Source organism: Mustela lutreola, chromosome 3, assembly GCF_030435805.1.
Source record: "Mustela lutreola isolate mMusLut2 chromosome 3, mMusLut2.pri, whole genome shotgun sequence".
In the NCBI taxonomy this organism is placed as follows: Eukaryota; Metazoa; Chordata; class Mammalia; order Carnivora; family Mustelidae; genus Mustela; species Mustela lutreola.
Window position 1 is genome coordinate 30,946,229 of NC_081292.1, and position 13,048 is coordinate 30,959,276.

General features: G+C 36.7%; 1 long non-coding RNA gene across 1 annotated transcript in view; it reads left to right on the top strand.

Moving 5' to 3' along the window:
* The first annotated feature begins 2,281 nt into the window (after positions 1–2,281).
* The window catches only part of LOC131828021 (uncharacterized), a 47,302-nt gene continuing 36,535 nt past the window's right edge, over positions 2,282–13,048 (top strand). The window contains exons 1-2 of the long non-coding RNA XR_009352189.1: positions 2,282–2,390; positions 9,004–9,043. This is a non-coding gene — a long non-coding RNA (uncharacterized LOC131828021). The remainder of the gene's footprint in view (positions 2,391–9,003; positions 9,044–13,048) is intronic.

The window sequence follows — 13,048 nt, forward strand, 5'->3', positions numbered from 1 at the left end:
TTACCAACTTATTCCTTAATATTTTATCAACAGAAAATTTTATTAACAGAAAGAGAAGCTGTACTATTTCTCCCAGTAATCCGAGGTTTGTCTTGGGTGTTTGTGGTATCCCTAACCCCTACTGCGAGACCTCTCCTTTGTCTTGTAAGCTCCTCCTAGGTAGGGACCAACTTGTACTCATATTTGTAAACCTAGCTCAAAGTCCAGTGTTCAGCACAAGCTAAGGAATATTTAGAGAGTAAAAAATAACCGAACTTCTAGAACTTGATTAAGTTATATATATTCTCATTCTTTCAGAGGAGGAAATTTTGTCCAGTTCATTATACTTAGTTACTTTCTAGAGTTCACGTCCCTCCCCTTTTAGTAACATGGGTTATAGATCTGTCCGTTAACAATAACCTGTTTCATTTAGGTGTGCCTTATTTTACCATGATTCTTAAAAGCATTTGAAATCTGATTTAAAATGTTATAAAAATCTGCTATATTTAGAAGATAAACTGCAACCGTAAGGGAAAAAAGAAAAAGAAAAAAGAAAAAAAGACCTGTGTTACTGTTCTCGGTGCCACTTTCCAAATTTAAGGAGGCAAAAGGCAAACCAAATAAAACCATTACTGGGGCATGATATGGGCGCTTCCCTTCGATATTTAATGACTGCGACTAAAACAAATAATAGTTCTTTGCCCCCACTTAACAATATCATTAAGTTTATTCTCTAGAAACATGCCTGAAATTTAAGACTTCTCTATTATTAACCACTATTTATTGGCCTTAAGTAATAGACTTGGAGCTATAAAAAATAAGTCGGGGGGGGGGGTAATTTCTACATTAAGGCTTTGCTGTGTAACTTGGACCAGGAGCTGAGTGGAAATGTTTCTAAGTAGAGATCCAATTTTAGCTATTAACTACATTTGTAGTTCACAAAGGTTAAGAAGCCAACAACCCCCTAAGTTATGACACTTGAAATTCCAAATTCTAGCCAGTCAATATTTATGGAGCACCCACTGTGTGGAAAATCCTGTCAAGGCACTATGGAGAGCTGAAAGCAAAGCGAACGTTTTGTGACCAGGAATGAACAATTCAGTTGGGACACCACCATGTCAAACCCTCCTTATCATTCTAGTCACTCTGGTATGAAGTTGAAGGGAACATTACCAAGTAAACTCATTCAAAAATTCATATTTTTCTACGATACTGAGGTCTTATCCATGATCCTGTCGCACCCTGAATGCTAACTGCAACTTCCTGGATAACCAGACACAGCTCGCTCATCATTTCCATCCCTGGTTGTTGGCGTTGGCAAGTTTCCCACGCTCTATTTGCATGAAGGCCCTTCATTCCCCTCCACGAATTATTAAGTGGGACTCAGAGCGCGGTTCCCAAAGACCAGACTGAAACTCTCAAACAAGGAAGGAGCGAGGAAAGCTGTTCCCGCATTTTGGGGAGGGTCCCTCAAAAATCAAAGGAGTAACCAATGATAAGCAAAAGGATCACCCCAACCAGAGGTTAATAAGCAGCTCTGAGCAGCAGACAGGACAGACAAGCATGCCAGAAGGGATGGAACATTCCATCTGGAAAGACAAGAGTGTCACAGAACAAAAGCACTAATTAAATGTAGATCCACAGGGTGCCTGGGTGGCTCAGTGGGTTAAACTTCTGCCTTTGGTTGAGGTCATGATCTCAGGGTCCTGGGATCCAGTCTCCCATCCGCTCTCTGCTCAACAGGAGTCTGCTTCCCCCCTCCCCTTGCCTGCCTCTCTATGTACTTGTGCTCACTCTCTCTCTGTCAAATAAATACATAAATATACCTCTTAAATAAATAAATAAATAAATGTAGATCCAAAACCTGGATGCCTAACTGCACTAGTGTTGCAAGAAGGCCTTGAACAAGGGTATTTCTCTGGAAAGGTGTACGGAAGCCCACTCGTGGGAATTTTGACCTGTGGCCTAGGGGGAGGACATAATGATAGTAACATTTTAGTGGAGTTGGTGCAAACAGCGAGCCACCCTGAATCATTTTAGGGAATCGGAACAAAAACAAGGCCCAACAGGAACAAAGCCCCGTGCAGACAGGTAAGAGATGAGGCTAGCAGAGCTCAGTAGTAAGACAGAAAATAGCTTCAGGAAAATGTCGTGGACAATAAAAAATGTGTTATTTGGGACGATGCTTCCTCTGGGCAGAGGACAGTCTCGCATCAAAAATCCTGGAGAGGAAGTCCTAATTTAGAAAGCAGTTATTAGGTTGGTAAAAGGCAAGCTTTCTCTTTCTCTTAGGCCTTAACTCTAAAACTCAGAGACAGAGACGTTGAGCCTTCCTGCACATGTGGGAAGGTTGTTAGAAGCCTCGGCCTGCAACATTTCTTTGTTTGTTTGCTTGTTAATGGATCCAGTGGGTAAGTGTTCCATAGCTGGTACAAACTGAGGCTGAGAACAAGACTGATAAGTACTCTGCATCACTGAGCTTGTATTTGTTCTAAGGGAGACTTAATTTTTTAACATGTAAATATCAAATAACTCAAGGATAACTAAAGATGCTATTAAGAAAGCGAAGCCGGGCTGGACAGGAGAAGGAATGGGAGGGGATGAGGGGCCATTTTAGAAAAAGCAGTCAGATAATAGTGAGAAGATGGCTTTAATGTTTCAGCAGTGAATTGGGCCAAAGCTCTGAGGACAGAGTGTTCTCGAGGAGGAAACCACAAATAAAAAGCCCCAGAGGCCAGCCTGTGCTTGGTGTGCTAGGGAAAGAGGGGGAGGTCAGCGTGGAGAGAATCAAGTGCTGGGAGAGGTGAAGGAGGCTGCAGAAGTGGCAGCAGCCCTGCCCTGGAGATGTGGATGGCGTTTTTAGGGACGGAGGTTTAGTTCCAGGTGCTGTGGGAAGCGGAGGAAGATTTTGAAATGTGAGCAATGTGATCTAATTTATTTCTTTAAAATTATCTCAATTTTAAATTTTTTTTTCTATTTTTATTTTTTTGCTTTGTGGTGAGCACTAGAGCTGGATCTGCGATGCTCTACTCCACTTTCCTCTCACTGATACCACCACGGCACAGACTGTATGCCCAATATTATCCTCAGTATTATTCCAGAATGTCTACCAGTCAGAGGTTTACATTCTTTCCAGGATATTACACTAAAGAACATTTTAGAAAGGTAATGAACAAAAACAGTCCTTAAAGATGCATTCCATGGAGAGAAAAATTTCAAGGCATAAAATGTTCCTAAAAGTAGTAAAGTTCTTCCGTTGGTACAGATTCTAGCAACGATGGACTACACTTCCTTCTTTAAAAAAAAAAAAAAAAAAAAAAAAAAGAAATAAAAGAAAAACAATTGGTGCCAAAAATTCCTAAATGGTGATTAGAATAAAAATAATCCATTGGAATGGAATTCTGGCAAAAGACCGACGCTTCCTAACTCGGGAACTGCCCCCTTCTTTTTGTGATACATTCTCCTATTGCACATCTCCTAGTACAGCCAGGGACATCTGTCATTTGCCACTGGACAAGCATCGTGATTTAAAAACAAACAACTCCTATTTTACCTGCTTTTCTGTTCATACGGTTCAGTCACTTGGCTATGTCTCTATATTGTCAAAACTTCTAGTTAATTCTCACTACCAACTGATCCTTTTTTATCCTTCCATATCTATACTGAGAACTATATTTAGGATAAATAGATGAGCTTTCAGAAGACCAATTTTCACATGCAAAGAAAGAGCTGAACCTTCCCACTTAAAACTTTGTGACTTTGAGCAAATTACTTAATATGCCTGCATGTCAGTTTCTTCATAAGGCTATTAGAAGGGTTAAGGTGAAATAAATAAATGAATATATATATATATATATATATATATATATATATATATATATATAGCACATTCCAGCACTATATACATGGTAGATATAATAAATGATAGGTCTGTTGTAATAAGTTGTCAAGATAACAGTTACCAGTGTAGCCTACTATTTTGATGAAAAGAACACAGTGAACCTGTGTTCAAACAAAGAACACCAGTGAACAATTTCTGGTCACAGAACCATCTTAAGAAATTCAGAGAACCATATAAGAGGACTTATAAGAAAGGTCAAGAAGTTATTTGAACATGTGAATATTTTTAACTGAAATATACATAAATTCACCACGTACTAGCTCGAGTTCCACACGTGTATTTTAAAAGTTAAACAAAGAACGTAAAGAATACAATAATATGATTAAACATTTATGAGGAAGAACAATCTTTCAGGATGATTTCTCTCTGGTGATCTGTTTTACTTACATTCCTCTGTGGGCACACTTAAGTAAAACCCTACGAAATTCAGGAGATTATTTTTCCAAGGATTGGCATCTAGATTATTTTAAAATGACATTTCTTATTCTTAAAAAGAGATCACTTATTTTTTCCAAAGGAGTAAAACAGTTTCTTGGCCTTCACCTCTGAACTCTCACCTTCCCAAAAGACATCTCCAGCAATCTGCAAAGCCCACCATATGGAATGATTTAATTTGACAAAGGACAAAAATACCAATTAACTTTATTTTAATTGACTCAACTGTGTGATGTCTGGAAAAGTTGATGACTCAAAAGAAACTATGACAAGAATGTTTTCAGATCAGAAGGAAATTGCGAAACTTTTGGCTGGGCACCAAATAGGCAAACTTTGGCAACATCCTGTCATAAACACCAGGAAAAAATTGCGAGGTATGCAACAATTTATTCAGGACAATTTTTAAAGGGTTTCCATTGGATAAAATGGCCTTTACTTTTTCCATTTAATCTTGAGTGCCTGTCTGTGTTTAGTATTCTTCACAATGAACTACTAATTAGAACCAGACCTAGTACAAGCATCTCTGAAATTCTCCTCAGTGACTGCTGACCTGTGACACCCTTATGATTTCCACTGTGAGCCACTATTATGTACCCACTTGCCTTGAAAAAAAATAATAATGTTTTAGATGGATTGGGATTGAATTGCAAACTTGACTTCTGCCTTAGTGTGTGGAGTTTCAAGACCAGTGGGCATCATACTCCCTTAATGTGTGAAAGGTGAGCATACTCGAAGCTTTGTGTTAAAATAGTTCTGAACTTGGATTCTCGCACTCATCTGGAGCTCCATTTGAGTAACAGATTTTTTCACATGTTAACTGGGTGCCCTGGAGCCTGTTACTTAACCTTTTCAAGACTCAGTTTCTGATCTGCAAAATGGAGTTAACGATATTAGTTCCTCTCATTGAGGGTTACAAGAAGGATAAAATGAAATAAATCATGTAAAGTGTTTAACCATAGTGGACCCAATTATATTAAGTTTTACAACATTGTCCGTTTAGAAGGGGAAAAATGATGTTTTCGTTTAAACATATGGGCCAGATATCCAACCAGATCAATAACTCTCATTACTTTGTAACATAGTTTTGCTTAAAAAAACAAATGAACAAAAAATGAAACAAATAAACAAAAAACAATCCCTTCTGGCAAACACTGGTTAGTTTCAGTCTGTGACGTGTATGAGAATTTCTTTTCAGCACTGAAATCAGTCAAAATGGCTGCACCAATTTTGTCTATAAACATTACCTGAGGTAAACTTGACTCTGAAATCACAAATCTTGTTGTTTGTTTCTGAAGCCTAATTCAACAGCAGTCAGGAAACATAGACCTACCAAGTATAAGAAAAATAATAACATTAATTTTTATTTAGGCCCCTCATTTCTAGCTATTAAGATTAATTACCTAAAAAATGATAAATCAATTATAAACGGTTCTCATGTCTAAAGAAATTAATATATATTTAAAAAAGCACAAAAGAAATAAAGCCAGACTTCTAAAAAGAGGCAAACTCTCTGGACTTCCTGGTGACAGGTGACCTAAAATATTATGCTGACTGTTATCTAAATGTCAACCAGGAGACTCCACAGGACAATATCGTCACACCAAACTTTCCAAAACAATTGAATCCAATGAGGCAAGCGAAATGATTAATCTGCATAGAGTGTGGAGGGGGAGTAAAAGTGATGCCAAAGCTAACAAGTTATAATAACACAAAGACATGTAGTTCCAAATTGATATCCTGCATAGCATCTAGGAATGAATAGAATCAAAATAATGACTGCAAAACTGCAAAAAAGCTGTCCCCTTCTGCTCTAAGAAATTTAATAGAAAAACTTAGGAGGTGTGAAGTTTCTGGATGGTTTTACAGGGACCTTCAGGAGTATCCCACAGGCTTGGAGACCTTTGGAAACGACACTACAGAGATGAAAATGTACAGTAACTAAAGCACTTTTCACTTTCTCAACACTTCCTCAGAGAAATATACTCAAATGCAGTGTCATTCAAGGGGAAATCAAATTTAATTGCTACGAAAAACTTACTTCCTAGCAAGCAGTTTCACTTCTGTCTTCAGACTTGGTGTGTAGATTTTATCTTTAGTGTAGATTTTATTTTTAACCTAGGCTCTTGATGATACCTTGAGGAAATATGACATAGCAGGAAAGACTCAAACCATAGACTTTATGTGGCTTGTAGCAACAGTTTTTCTTAATTCAAGTTGGTCTCTTCTCCTAACTTATATCTTGATGTCAGTAAGGCAAAAAGTAAGTCAAGGATGCTTTTGTACCGTGACATAATAAAAGAAGATGCTTAAAATGTTTGGGAAATGATCAAGATATGGATTTTATAATGCAGTAATCCCAAGCAATTTTGATAAACAAGAAAGATAATGGTATTTTCTGATACACAAGGAATGGATGTGTCAATATTTTTACATTTTTAGTTTGTATAAAAGGAGTAAATACACTTGGCAGAATGCTCGATATGTTATATACCCACAAATATATATAAATATATATTTATAGTTATGGAAAGAAGCAAGAAAGGAAGGTAGGTAGGAAGGAAGGAAGGAAGGAAAAGAGAAAGAGGAAGAAAGAAAGAAAGAAAGAAAGAAAGAAAGAAAGAAAGAAAGGAAGGAAACATGCATACACACACACTTAATTTGTGTTAACAGTTGCATAACAAACTATTACATTAGGTAGTATCTATTCACTAATTTCCTATAGATCGAAATTCACATTATTTGCATGTAATGCTGTAATAAACATTCTTACACCCAAACCTTTATGCACTTATATGAACTTTTAAAAGGGGAGTTATCAGATCAAATGGTTCAAATATTTGTAAACTACTAGAAAACCCCTAGGTACATCCATATTCAGACTCAAGTTAAAAAAAAATATATATCTCAGTGAAGTAAGTTCAGACCTGAATAAAATCCTCAGGATATAGCAGAACACAAATACAAAGTAGAGGCAATGAGACATAGATAATGTAATGAAATAGTCTAATGTGTCGTATTGGAGAATCAGAAATGGGAAACTCAGATAATACAGGAGAGGCAAATTTTGAAGGGAAAGTGGCTGAGGTTACAGAACTAATGATAGATATAAATATGTAAGATTTGGAAAGTCCACAAATCTACAACCAGGGCTATCATAATAAAAGTAGAGAACACACACACACACACACATACATACACACACACACACACACACACACACACACAAATGTAAAGCAAGTAGGGAAAAAAGACAAATAATAAAGAAGGAAGTAAAATTAGACAGCAAACATCCAAAGAGCAACATCTAAGGGAATGCTGTGAACTGAAACACAGCATAAGTTAAAAAAGCACAGGGTTTTGAGTTGAGGGTAAACTCAGTTTCAGCCAACATTAAGAAGCAACTTCCAAAATAAACTAACATGAACTTAGACCTTATCTGTAGAAATCTAGCAACTATATTACAATAAGGGGAAAGGGTTTAGAATTGCTATACTATTTACTTGGTAAAATTACCTTAGGATTATGGGGGTTAGTACCATCTTTGTTTCTAGTAAAAAACCTCACAAATTCTGTTATTCTAGGAGCAGAAAAAGAAATTAGGGATATTTAACAGAAGTAATAGGTGGAGATCATGATAGCTATTTTCAGTTAGGTCTCAATGAGAGCTAAGACAAATTAGATATGTCTTCTATGGGATAGTTTTGAATGATTGTCACCCAGAACAGGAATTGAATATGTTTGTACCTAGAACTACATGTATATTGTCAATATTTTGAAGAAAAATAACCTGATTATTAGAACTAAACAAAAATGGAATGAACTCTTTCAAAAGATAGTGAATTTCTATCATTAATGGTATTCCCAAAAAAACCCAGAAGGCGTTCGGCAAGTAGGCTATACAGAGAAGTATATGTGGAAAAAAGAAAAAGTAAAGCTTTAAGTCATGTGTTAGTTGGCCTGGAAGGAGTTGAGCCTCCACCGAGGGTATCTCTCTAAAAGAAAAAATAGAAATGAGTGGAAACTAGCTTTCACAATATCCCTTTTAACCCAGCAAAGACCTCAGCATAGCTTTACCATCAACTCAACGCAATCAAAATGGAATAGTTAAATATTGCTGCTTTTTTCCTAAATTTAAAAGAAAAAAAAAAGTTCCTCCTATGTATATGGACTTTTAGTTAAAAAAAAAAAAAAAATCTTGGGTACATTTACTCACTTGCCTGAGGCACATCAAAGAAAAAAAATAGAGCTCTAGGGACCAATGACAATATTGGGAGTGCCGATTTCCATATTTTCACCCTGATACTTTGTGAACTACTGTATATTATTTCTTTTGATGAAGTTAAATCATTCAGTGACATGGAGGAAAGGGCAATGGGACCTGCTGAGTTGAAATTCTACACAGCAGAGAGGCAGTAAACTCAGGAGAGATGTCACCTGGATTCAAGTGCTCACTCTGCTATTTGCGAGTTCACTCGCTGTGTGACTTTAAGTAAGTGACTTCATGTCCCTGAGCCTCAGTTTTCCCAACTATGAAATGAGAATCATAGTAACTACCTTGCAGGGTTACTGGGAAGCTTAAATAAGAGGGAAAAATTCTAGCTCCTTCCTGGTGGGGAGTTAGTATTTGATATGTGTTAGTTCTCCCATCTTCCACTAATTGAGTCTTGATTTATTTGTTTGTTTTTAAGAAATTAACAAGACCATTTCACAAGACTAAGCTGTACCAAGGTAAGAATCAAATCTTGGCTGTGTACCATTATATACCCAAGGCATGGCACAAAGTAGGCACTTAAAAATAAGTCAGTATTATAATGTATAATATTTTAATTATATCATTCATTTGAAAAAAAAAGTTAAGATCAAAATTTCCCAATCACCTTATGACTTGCTTTAGTATGCTAAAGCAATGACGCTGTCTCAAAATTTAGGAAATAGTAACTTCTTTTTGTACTTTTAAATGCTATGTCCAATAGGAGCATTTTCCAATTTAAGAGGCCACTTACTCTGTAGAACAATTTCTTGGAACAGGCCAAAACCCCCAAAGCCTTAACATCTAACCAACAAAGGCTGCCTTTTAAGTGTGTATTTGTAGATGTCATTTTTAAAAAAAATCAACTTCCCACTTCAGCATAAGAGTTGAGGACCACATTTCCAATAAAATCCATCTGGTTTGCATTGCATTTCAGAATTCAAAACCAGGTGTCTTTCATGTGTGTTTAATTTTAGAGGGAGAGAGTACCATAAGACATAGAATGATTTGAAGTTGTTTAATAACACAGATAAAGGATATGCTGATACTGTATTGCCAAAATACAATTACTTCTTGTTGTTGCTCTTATTGTTGTTGGTATGGACTGAATTTAAATTTTCTTTTAAATTATAAACTTGAACTCTAAGACAGTAAGCATCATTTTAGGTACACGTTGAACTTATGTACATTCATAGATGTTCGTAGACTGTATGCGCTTAATGAGAATTTCAGAAACTAGACCCTTCCCCCCAAAAGAGAGAGCAAAGAGGAGGGAGGGAAAATGGGAAAGGAGAGAAAAATCCTTCTCTAACATCTTTGTCAAACAATTACTCACCCTTGGGAAACATGGTTCAGTTTTTTTTTTTTTTTTTTTGATAGTGTAAAGTTTAAACAATAAAAATTATTACACTAGTTAAATCAAGCTGTCTTGGGGGAAAACTTTTTGATAAATGAAAACCATTTCATCTCCTTGTGTACAGAATACTATAAAGTGATTTCCCCTGGGAGAATAAGTCCACTTTTAATGAAAATAAAGCTTATGCTATGCTTCCATACACAGTGTTTTCAGACTTGCCCCCAGTCATCAGAAAATCAGTAATCATATACAACTCTCCAGTGTTAACATGATTTATGACATTTTATTTGCTAAAGCAAGTAAGTGCCACCAAAGATGTGACTGTCGAAGAGAGATTCCTTATTTTGAAAAATCACTGACACTCAAAAACTTAATTTTTCTTGAAAATGTTAGTCGATAATGATTTTTCTTGAACATCCTTAAACAGAAGTTGACATGGACATAATGGTACAGGCATCTATGTGGAAATAAGATAATCCACATTAAGACTATTTAAACTAATTAATAATTACCCTAAAAGTATCATTTACTTCAAGGCAACTAACTAGCTCTGAATCAGTATTTCCTCAACATTATATGTTCTGCCTTTAGGATGAGATTTGAACAACCCAGTCCTTAGTTGATATACACAAACGCTCTATGTTCTTAGTTGAAAAGTAACACTTCTCAGACTGCAAAGATACAAATGCTAAGTTTACCAGGTATAATGATTCAGATCATGTAGTTAAAAAAAAATCTATTTATCATCTTGTTTTATATTATGCAAATCAGATATATAAAAACACCAGAAAATATTTTGGTTTAAGACTTTTGTGGGGGAGGGGCACCTGGTGGCTCAGTGGGTTAAAGCTTCTGCCTTCTGCTCTGGTCATGATCCCAGTGCCCTGGGATCGAGCCCCACATCGGGCTCTCTGCTTAGCAGGGAAGCCTGTTTCCTCCTCTCTCTCCGCATGCCTCTCTGCCTATTTGTGATCTCTGTCTGTCAAATAAATAAATAAAATCTTAAAAAAAAACAAAGACATTTGTGGGGGAAATTGCTCAAGCACCTTCTTATATTGAGTGACTCATGGTTTTAAGGGTTGGGGAGGGGAGGCAGTGAGAGCTCTACTACAGACCCACCTCTTGGGTGCATTGGGCAGCTTATACCCACCATTAAGAGTGGTGCAGCACCATGTTTCTTTCTTTCTTTCTTTCTTTCTTTATTTATTTTAAGATTTTATTTATTTGACAGAGAGAGATCAAAAGTAGACAGAGAGGCAGTCAGAGAGAGAGAGGAGGAAGCAGGCTCCCCGCTGAGCAGAGAGCCCAATGCAGGCCTCGATCCCAGGACCCTGGGATCATGACCTGAGGCGAAGGCAGCGGCTTAACCCACTGAGCCACCCAGGTGCCCAGCACCATGTTTCTATGCATTAGTAATATATCCGACAGCCTTTCAGGGAGCCGAGCTCTGTGTTCTGTTCATTCACGCAGTGCAAGCTCCACGGCTTAGTAGGTATGTGACACTGAGAAATAACGTCACCTCTTTAAACTTCAACAGTATTAAATAAGACAATGTATGACATACACAGAGCTCATTTTTTGGTCCATAGTAGTCATTCAGTATACTAGGTGGTAGTATAATATAATAATAGTAATAATAATTGCTATTATTTTTATTAAGCCCCAACCCAAGAGGAAAATTATTACTTAATGGGCCCCTATCTGAGTACACAGGGTCAATTATAAGGATTGTCAACCAACAAACTTAGACATTTGCAGTCATGTTCAAATTATAGAATAAAGAAACATTCTTACAAGCTAAGTAAGATTAAGGATCACATTTTCTTTTAAGAAAGGCAGAAATAAATTGGACTTTTCTAACTATCCCAGTTTAAAGACTATAAGCCTTATTAAACACAGTAAATAATGGCTTTCATTAATGTGATTTATTTAAATGTAAAGAAACTGGAGAGATGCACAGCCTGAACTTATTATAAATCCCAAACTTCTGAACTGCAGAAAGAATGGTATAAGCATATAGTCCATACCCCAAAAGCAGAAATCAATGTTTTAAGTGTTGAAGCAATTTTACTAACACATGGAAAGGATTCTTTTTCCAGACACATTGCAAAGATTTGAAAATAGAGATTAATAACAGAAATATAACACAACCCTAAGGTGAACTTGGTAGGTAAACAAGGACTGAAAAGGTCAGAGAATTCTTTCCTTATGACCTGATTCTTCACTTACCTTAGTCCCCGAGGGATCTGCGGATCTTGTAGTAGTTGACTTGTAGCAACTGAGGTGGTCATCAAGTTTTTCACTGGCTAAACACTTACTGAGTATCTACTATATAGTCAGACACTATGCCAGACTGCAGAGACACAAAGAGGACTAAGATGCTTCTGCTGTAGCTGCCTTAGAACCTGGTAACATCCAGTGGCTCTAGAAACAGGCAGATGAAGAGTTACTGTCCAGCACATCAACAAGAGTTATCAAAGAGCTATCACAATGCATGGTGCCCTGTCCATCTGCAGGAAGGGGCAGTCCAGTCTACCCTACAGAGAAATAACTTTATATTCAAGATGTAACACTTGAACCAGTGGCTTTGGAATAGCTCTCTGGGGCAATCTGGTCACAAGTGGCGGGCTTGAAATTGTCTTTGCATAGCACTTATATAAGATTGATAAAATGACAGTTGTTCACAAGAGAAAAAAATATGGAGGAGACATAACAGATATGGGGGATGTGAGGGCAAAGTCACTCCAAATCTCCCTCCCATCTTAGTGATACCACTAATTTCAATGAAGTACTTAAGGATGAACAGAGGTTTGCAAGATTGAAATAACAAGCAAGGCCAGCACTGGCAGAAAAGCAAGAGGAAAAAAATAAAAAAGACTTGGAGGAATTACAGTTGTTTAATTTGGTGAGGACTGTGCCTCATTCTGGCAGTAAATTAGAATCTCTTGATGGTATTTTTAAAATAGAATAAAATAGAATTTTTATTTATTTTTAAAATATGATATAATAAAATAGAATCTCTTGATTGGTATTTTTTAAAAATACCAATGTCTAGGTTTCACCTGAACCCAATGCTTGGGTCTTGGCATTGGTCCCTGTTAAAAGCTTAGAAGGTGATTCTGAAGTA